Raw genomic sequence first — 8817 nt, forward strand, 5'->3', positions numbered from 1 at the left:
AAACTTGGCTTCATTTTTTTTTAAAAAAAAATGAAAGCGGAGATTCACAAGGGAATTCTGTGCCCATCACTAATAGATGTTTTATTCACTTGGTGTATACCCCTCCCCTTCAAAGCAAAATCCGTGTTAGAACTGGAACTATGGCATCCCAAAAGGGGGGGAAACAACACATTTCTCTCTGTGTGTCTGTCTGTTTCTCTCTCTGCCTCTTTAGCTTGACAGCACCTTCAAAGACAGTTCAGCAGGCCTATGTGCTGTACATACTCCAAAGAAAGTTAACAAGGAACTGTGAGGCAATGTAGCAAGAGTGACAGCATATGCTAAGCATGAATAAAGGAGGTGAGCACCACAGGAGATATATAAATGGACCGGCAACCTTTTTAAAAGGTCAGTAACTCTCTGTTATAAATTGATTCCAATCATTTCAACATGGCTTTGCTGGTACTGGGTAGAACAGCAGCCTTGGCTTCTTCCGAGCTTGCAAGCTTCAAGCTCATGTCATCTTCATCTTTTGCCAGTGGATATTTTGCACATTGTTTAGTTGATTAATTCAGACCCATTTCAAGATACCGCTTTTTCATACCGGCGCAGAGCTTGACATTTTGGCTTATTATGACCCACGAAGCAAGCATCTTCAGCATCTCAGAGGGCAGTGATATTCAGCAACCTGAGGAGGAAAATATTCTCCTTCTGTGGACGCTCCTTTCCAGCCCTTCTGATACAGTGACAGAATTAGCTCTTGGAGGACAGTTGCTAAACACATGGAGGGAGAAATCAGGAGTGCCCTTGCTGTTCCTTCTCTGTCCAGAGGTATTGAGCATACAGTTGCACATGTGTAAGTGCTGCACACAAAATCCCCATGATCTCGGTACATGCAGTAGCAATCTGCAAACATGTTGCATGTGTGAAAACTCATTTTTATCCCCAATTCTCCCCAAACCCCAAGAACCTTGTAACATTGATAATATGGTGCATGAGCTTGTTTGCTTTCCTCTTCCCTCCCCCTTCCCTTTTCCTTTAGTGTCATGTCTTTTTTAAGAGGTTAAGCCTCTGGGCAAGGCCCATGCTCCTTCAACTGTTTTGTAAGTCATTCTAGGAGCTTTTCTTTCTAAAGAGATGGGGTATAAAAACTTCAGATAACTAAATCAATTTTTATTGCGCAAGGGTTTCTTGGAAGTCATCTAGTCCAACCCCTTGTAGGACTCTAAACCCTCACCAAAAGCTGTCTGTCCTCTGCTTACATACATGTAGTAAAGGACATCCCACCATCTGCCACTGTTGAACCATTCTTACCATTAGGACATTTTCTGAAACATTTAGTTGAACTCTTCTTCCCTTCAATGTCAACTCATAGGTTCTAGTTCTCCTTTTTTTCTAAAGCAACAGAAAACAATCCTTCTCCATCTTCAGCCCTGCAAACATTTTAAAGCATCTCTCCTCCATCTTCTCTTTAGGCTCAGACAAACAAACAAACAAACAAACAAACAAACAAACAAACAAACAAACAAACAAACAAACCCTCTTCAGACCATTTCCCATAGGACTTCATTTATTGATCCCTCTCAAACCTTGTTAGCCTCTTCTGGACACACTCCTGTCTGCCAATTTCCTTCTTAAAATGCGGTGCCCAGAACAGGAGTGTGGGACACACAATATAACCAACTGCAGATAAAATGATATCCATAGTTGCAGACTGTATGGTGTGGAGGCACACAAGGCCACTACATTACCAAAGCTAAGCAGGTCCAGGCCTGGTCAGTGTCTGGTTGGGAGACCACTTGGGAATCACATGTATTCTGCCTTGGGTTCCATGAAAGCAGAAAGGACAACAGAATCATGGAATGGTAAAACTGGAGGACCCTGAGGGTCATCTAGCCCAACCCCCTACAATGCAGGAATATTTGGCCCAATGTGGGGCTCGAGCCCACTGCCCTGAGATTAAAAGTCTCATGCTCTACCAACTGAGCTATCCCAGCTCAAAGGTAGGATATAAAGATAGAGGGTGGGGAAATACATACCCACTACTGTGGATATATATCCTGAACGCAAGATGCCAAGGAGGCAGAAATAAAGTCAGTGTTTCACACATCCCTGTTTAAAATGTAGCCATAATGAATGAACACAAGCACAAGTCACAGATCCTTTCAAGACAGATTTCACACGGCATCCATGCATTTAGATGTTATGGGGGATTCTGTCTGTCCGTTGTCTTAAAACAACCTAATCATTGGCTGTCAACCCTTAGAAAATTTGGCACCACTTTCGATTTCTGTTTATGACAGCTCACAGGGAGTCATACTGTGAGTTGCATCCGCCTGTTTCAGCACCCAATTAGGAGTGACAAACGCATGTGTGGTTAATACAAACAGCATACGCATAGATTTTAATGAAGCATGCCCCTTCCTTAAATCATTGACTTGCTGCACTCAGCTTCAAAGACCCACTGAAGGAAAGCCAAGATTATGGGAATCTAGAGACCTGATCCTACCAATTTTTTGAGGTTTCGATACACTGATCTTAGGATGATTCAGGCTAAACTTTTGCAGATGACATCTCAAGCAGCACTGGCTGCTGAACCGCATGGCGTAAGCTGCAGAAGCCCCACTAAATTCAATCGTATCCCATTTCCCTCCATTGAGTTCTGAACTGAAAAGTTCCTTCTATTTATGTGGACACATGACACGACTTAGCTGCACACCCAGGACTGTTGATGTTGTTGTGAAACGTACACCGAAAAGTATGCAAGCAGGAATATACAGACGTACCTCAGAAGTCAAATGGAATCCATTCCGGTAGTCCGTTCGACTTCTGAAAGGTTCAGAAACCAAGGCACGGCTTCCAATTGGTTCCCAATTGCACAGGCACGCCGGAAACAATAGCGGAAGCTGCGTTGTATGTCTGGTTTTTTAAAAAAAGTTTGAAAACCAGATCACTCACTTCTGGTTTTCGATCATTTGGGAGCCAGAATATTTGACTCCCAAGGCATTCAGGAGCTGAGGTATGACTATACACTACTCAGCCTACTTCTTAATTGTTTTAAAGTAAGGAGGATCAAGAGTCAAAGCCCTGTTACCAAGCCACCTGAAAAAATGAAGATACACTGAAACCGAAGTCACCAGACCCTTATATATAGTGGAAGGTTGGGGTGGGGCTTTTCTCAGGAGGGTGGTAGGAGATGGGTGATTGACTCAATGGGTATGGTAAACCTGTTGACAACTGTTAATGACTGCAATTAGTCCTACAGGAAATAGCAAGGGATAGTATGCAGATGATTAGCATATGTAATGAGACACTCCCCCACCCCACCCTCCCACTATATATAAGGGTCTGGTGACTTCTGTTTCAGTGTATCTGAAGAAGACTGCATGCACACAAAAGCTTATACCAAGAACAAACTTAGTTGGTCTCTAAGGCGCTACTGGACATTTTATTTTATTTTATTTCGAGTATAGACTAACTCTGCCATATTGTATGCAGATCCATCAAGGTTTTTTGGGGTGGGGAGACAACTTTAAAGGTTGATTCTTTAAACAAAAGAAAAGTAATGGATCCACATGTGGAAAAAAATTATCCAATTTTTCACTCCCTTCGCCAGATCAGTGTGATTGGAGAGCCTTGGGAAAACAATGCTAGATCCATCCATCAACAAAAGATTCTCACACTTTTCACCCCATTGCCTCACAAACACCAAGTCTTCCCCCATTAAATTTGGTTCAGCTTCTCAGAAGAGAAGAGAGAAATGGCCATGCATTTTTTCTGACAACAGAGACTACAGAATAGCTACACCTTGTTGATGTCTCAGTCTGATTCAGGATTGTTGGGACTACCCTCAAATCTCATTCATTCATGGCCACCACAGAGTCGATGCACACCCCTCGTATTTAGGGAATTCCTGGAATATAGCATATTTTCTAGGTCTGCAAGAACTTGCCATGTGTGAAACACCCATTGCTATCATGACTGCATAGATGTCTGCAGGGTGATTTTTTCTGTTAGTGCAGTTAAGTATTCTCATCTGCTAGAAGTCAAACGAGATGGCCTAACTCAACGCAAGGCACTTTTTGTGATGATATAAGCTAAGTCTGCTCCAGCCTGTGCACCACATGACTTCGGTCTAATTTCAAACAGATTTTGTATCAAGTAGAGACAGGACATTTTTGTGAGGTCCTGTGGATTAACTGAATCCCCAGGGGCTCTTCATGACCTTCTAAAGGAAATTTTACAGGCTAAGTTATCTCCTAAGGTCAAGTATAATATCACTTTAATATCTGATTAGCCCGCTGTACCGGCAGGGGCATAAACGTGGCTTTCTAATAGGTCATCTCTACGGAACAGTCCTTCTCACTCCTTTGTGAGGCCTGAAATAAGAGCCATTCTCAAGCTGAAGACCAGGCGGTCATGAGAGTTGTATGAAACCTTGACTTTGAACATCAGCCTCTCTCCCCAGCAATCCATTGGCTTGCCACCAGGACCATCTCAACTGCTAGCCTCGCTGAGGAAGGCTGGGGGCAGCTGGGAGGGAAGGCAGGTCTGGAAAGGAAAGAGAAGGTCTTCCTTAAGGAGGAAGGAGGGGGGAGGACTGCACAGGTCCCAGCCACTGCCCCTCCTGCCACCCTTGGCCACCAAGCTTGACTAGGATGGCCACTTGCATCATCCCCACACAGCACTTGGTGAGGGGCTTGGCTACCACTGCTGCTCATTGCTAGTGAAGCTGCAGAGTTATAAATGTCATGGTCTCTTGCAACCTTGAGGTAATGGTTTACTATAGGGATGGAGCCATCTGCAGGGTGTCCCCCCTCTACCCAGAGCACACCCCTTGCTGGCTCTCCTTTACATAATCACTGAGTACCTTGGGCTGACTGGAAATGTCCTTGAACTCTGATAACGTCTCTTGCTTGCCTGGACGGAGGATACAGAGAGTGTGTTTAGCCACTTCCTGAGATGGTCTTTTCTACTGTCAAACAGCTTGTGTCACTATTTCCCCAAATGTTTAGCAGAGAGCTGCATTCTCAAAATCTCTGCCCATATATTTTAGTTCTGCCCACCAGAGCAAGGGGAGAAGTCTATCAAACCAGGGCTTGTTAACCTTCTTGGGCCCCTGGACTCAGAGAAACTGTTATGGACACCACAAATGCACAACCAAGCACATGCCATCACATTGACTTTAATATTTTTAAAAAAACAGGCTTAATTTCAGCAGGGAGAATATACCCGGTGGGTACCAGGGAAGGTCTGTGCAAGTGCAGGCAATCATGTTGGTGATCTCAGTACTGCATCATCATATAGCTCTTTTTAATATAAAAGGGGAAATCCATGGCTATATATATATTCAATGGCAGATTTCAGTCAACCTAAATAGTTCAAATGTTTGGGAGCTTCATAAATATGTACCATTTGTGATGAATCTGTTAGGTCTTTAAGTTTGTGGTTCACTGGGGGTTCATAGCTGATATTGCACTTTTGTTGTTTTCAGCTGCCTGGCTTTTTGAAAGAAGAAATGAAATATATGCTGCTAACACTCTTGAAATATAGGGAAGTTGATTAAAGTGACTGGAAAGAATGATTGGTTCCTAAGGCATCACTTCTGCAAGCAAACTTCTCAAGAAGAGCATCTCCCTGTGCCCAGCTTGTTGCTTCACAATTCTGAAAGCATTTTCTCCCAGAGGAGGTGTCCTGCTGATGGTGATCTTCGTTTCTTCTGAGAGATCATCAGCCTGCTCAGGGCACAAAATGTACACATCTGCTGTCATAGATAGCTACAGCGAGCATCTATGAAGTGATAGGCAGGGCCAGTCCAAGACAATTTGCCACCAGTGGCGAATCAGAAAATGGCATGCTGCCCAGGAATCATAGTTTGTTTAGGGTGATATATAGATGTAGAACAGGAAACAGTCACTCCTCTCATTTGCCTCCCACCTTCTCTGTGGCCCCACCAGCAATGAGTGAGATGCTACACTCTGTCTCCCACACTCCTTGGTATCTTCCATCCAGGTGAGCTCACAAGAGGCATTATCAGAGCTCAAGGATACATTCCAGGTACCCAAGGGTGATGTAAAGGAGAGCCAGTAAGGGGTGTGACCTGGAGACAGCCTGTGGTTGGTTTCCTGCCTAAGGTTCCCCACCCTTTTAGCAAGCCATTAGCTTGAGATTGCAAGAATCCATGGCATTTACATCTACAAGGGGCAGCATAATGAGGTAGAGCAGCCAGGCCTGCAAATAAATTTTGGCTGAGAGAGTATGAACTGTTCATGGCGATCTTCTTGGGCTTCTTCTGGGGCCACCCCTAAAAGAATTGCCCCACTGAACAGTTGCTTGTCTTGCTTTTCGGTGATGAAGCCGCCCCTGAGTGGAGCAGAGCTCAAACCTCTCCTAGATTCACACCGCTTCCAGGTCAAGCATTGTTGTTCCTTCCTTGCAGCCTCTCAAAACGATTCCTATGAAGTCAACCGTTCAATATCTTGTTTCCCCTTAGATAATTTCTTGAATTACTCATTCAGTGAAGAGGGTGTAAATTATGCTTCATTTCTATCCATGATTATTAATATATTAGACAAGCATTTTGAAAACGAAGATAAAAGCCTTCTCCAAAGTTCTCATGTGGTCTTTCTTTCAAAGCTAATGATGTGCGAATTCATTATAGAATCTCTCATCAATGGGTTGCCTGACCCAATTTCACCAATTGCCATCAGATGCTCATGTTGTTTGTTAAAGATGCTAGATCAGTGATTTGCAAATGGCGGGTTAATGTACCAACCCGCTAGGGTCATGCCTTGCTGCTGCTCCAGTTGCTATCAGTATGTTTAGCTTGGCATTTGGGGGGCCTACGAAAGCTAGATCACATGAGAAGGGATTCCATGTCTTTGTGACCTCGTGCCTATGTACTGAAATATACTGTATGTGGAGCTGCCCTTGATAGCTGTGTAGAAGCTTCAACTTGCAGATATACCCCAACATACCCTTTGGAGATGGGTATGTTGGTAGGAGCTAATTGCATGACGGACTTGGCACCAGAACCACTTCCCTGGCAGTGGCTCTTTAGAACTGCAGTCAGGATGTTTCCCCAGATGTTTCTGTGTGTTTCTGGAGGACGGGTGTTATCTGTGACGTCTTGCATGACCAATATTCTGCCATTAAGTTATGAAGGAACACATAAAGCTTTTTTATACTGGGTCCCTTGGTTCAATCCGGTTCTACACCAACTGGGGAGCAGAGATCCTGGACTTTATCCATCTCAGTAGAAGCTCTTGAAAGAGGCCTGGCTACTGGGGCTCAGCCCTCTTAAGAATATCAAACTTTGTTTTTGGTTTAATTGCTCCCCAGCTACAGATTCCTACACCCCCCCCCTTATACATCCATTTGAACTCAAAGAGGATTCTAGATATTTTTGTCCATCCCCTGTTCTCTGGCCCATCAGTTCTCTGCACTACTCCACCAATCCCAATCCAAAAGTATTGCAGTGGGGTCCCATCATGTGTCTATATAGGCAGAAAAACTATTTGTGTATAACTAGGACCGCTGGCTAATCAGCCAACTTCCTTGGCCATGCCCCTGTGATCTCATTGGCTCATGCCCTCAGCAAGTCCATCCGGAACAAGCTGCCCCTGTCCCTACCTGCTGGTACCTAGGAACTTCTGTGCACACTGTTCCATCATGATTACGATCCTCCAACCCTACCTCTGGATCCTGTGCTTTAATTTTGGCACATCCAAAGTGCTTGGACCCATCTTAAGCACGAAGCTTTCCAAGGACATATTTAAACTTAAAAATACTTTTTTCACACAAAAAACCCTGTTGCCTTGCTGATTATGTTGTAAGCACTACAGATTAGGCCTCTCCATAAATTACAAGCAGCTGAACATCCTTTAGCATCAAACAGAATGACAAAAAGCTACACCATAATGAGTAATGGTTAAGGCCAATTGCTATTTAATTATGTAGATGACTTAACATCCTCCCATTGATGTTATCAGTACGTTTCAGCATGAAAGTTCTCCCACATTGCTTTGCTATGCCTTGTCCTACAAACACACTCACTTATTCACTCACTCACTTGCACAGATATGAATATTTTGCCTCTGACCATGCAGAAATGGCAGAAAAGGAAGAAAGTGTGCTTCCCAGTTAGAGGCAGCAATGCTTTTGAATACCAGTTGCTGGAATGCACAGGAGGGTAGTTTGATCTTGTGTTTGAATCCTGCTTGCAGGTTCCCCACAGGTATCTGCTTGGCTCCCGTGAGAACAGGATGCTATACTATTTGGGCCATTGGTCTTCATATGTCCTTATGAATCATTTGCAACCCACATGCAGCACAGTTCTATACTCAGAAAGAATTCCCATGGAATTCTATGGAGAATATGAGTTAATCCAGCCAAACCACCTCTCTCCCTCTCTCTGATAGGATTGATAACATTGCACTCACACCCAGAATAGAGAGGCAAAATGCATATATTGGTTTCTATGGGCATGTGCCCTGGTCCCCAAGCAGCATCCAAGACTCGGGGCAGGGCTGAATCAAGTCTCCACATCACTGGCAGAGGAAGAGGACATGGTCCTTGCTCTCAAACATAAGACTGGTGGTGTGGAATCTAAGTCCACAAAGCAGGATTGCCTTAGTCAAGGACCTCCACATCAGGGATGGTGAATCTGTGGCCCTCTAGAAGTTGCTTGTCTACAACTCTAATCACCCACAATCACTTGCTATGGGTGCCGGGGCTGATAGGGATTGGAGTTCAACAGCATCTGAAGGATCACATGTTCCCCATTCCTATTTAAAATTCATATCAAGTCTGGTTGTAAGATGGAGTGCCACATCAGCC

General features: G+C 44.1%; 1 long non-coding RNA gene across 1 annotated transcript; it reads left to right on the top strand.

Moving 5' to 3' along the window:
- Positions 1-218: 218 nt before the first annotated feature.
- Positions 219-6592, top strand: LOC309351737. Its single transcript, XR_014160961.1, has 2 exons — positions 219-387; positions 5474-6592. It is a non-coding gene; the product is annotated as an uncharacterized lncRNA (long non-coding RNA).
- The last annotated feature ends 2225 nt before the right edge of the window (positions 6593-8817 follow it).

Source organism: Podarcis erhardii, assembly GCF_964252035.2.
Source record: "Podarcis erhardii genome assembly, chromosome: 10".
NCBI lineage: Eukaryota > Metazoa > Chordata > Lepidosauria > Squamata > Lacertidae > Podarcis > Podarcis erhardii.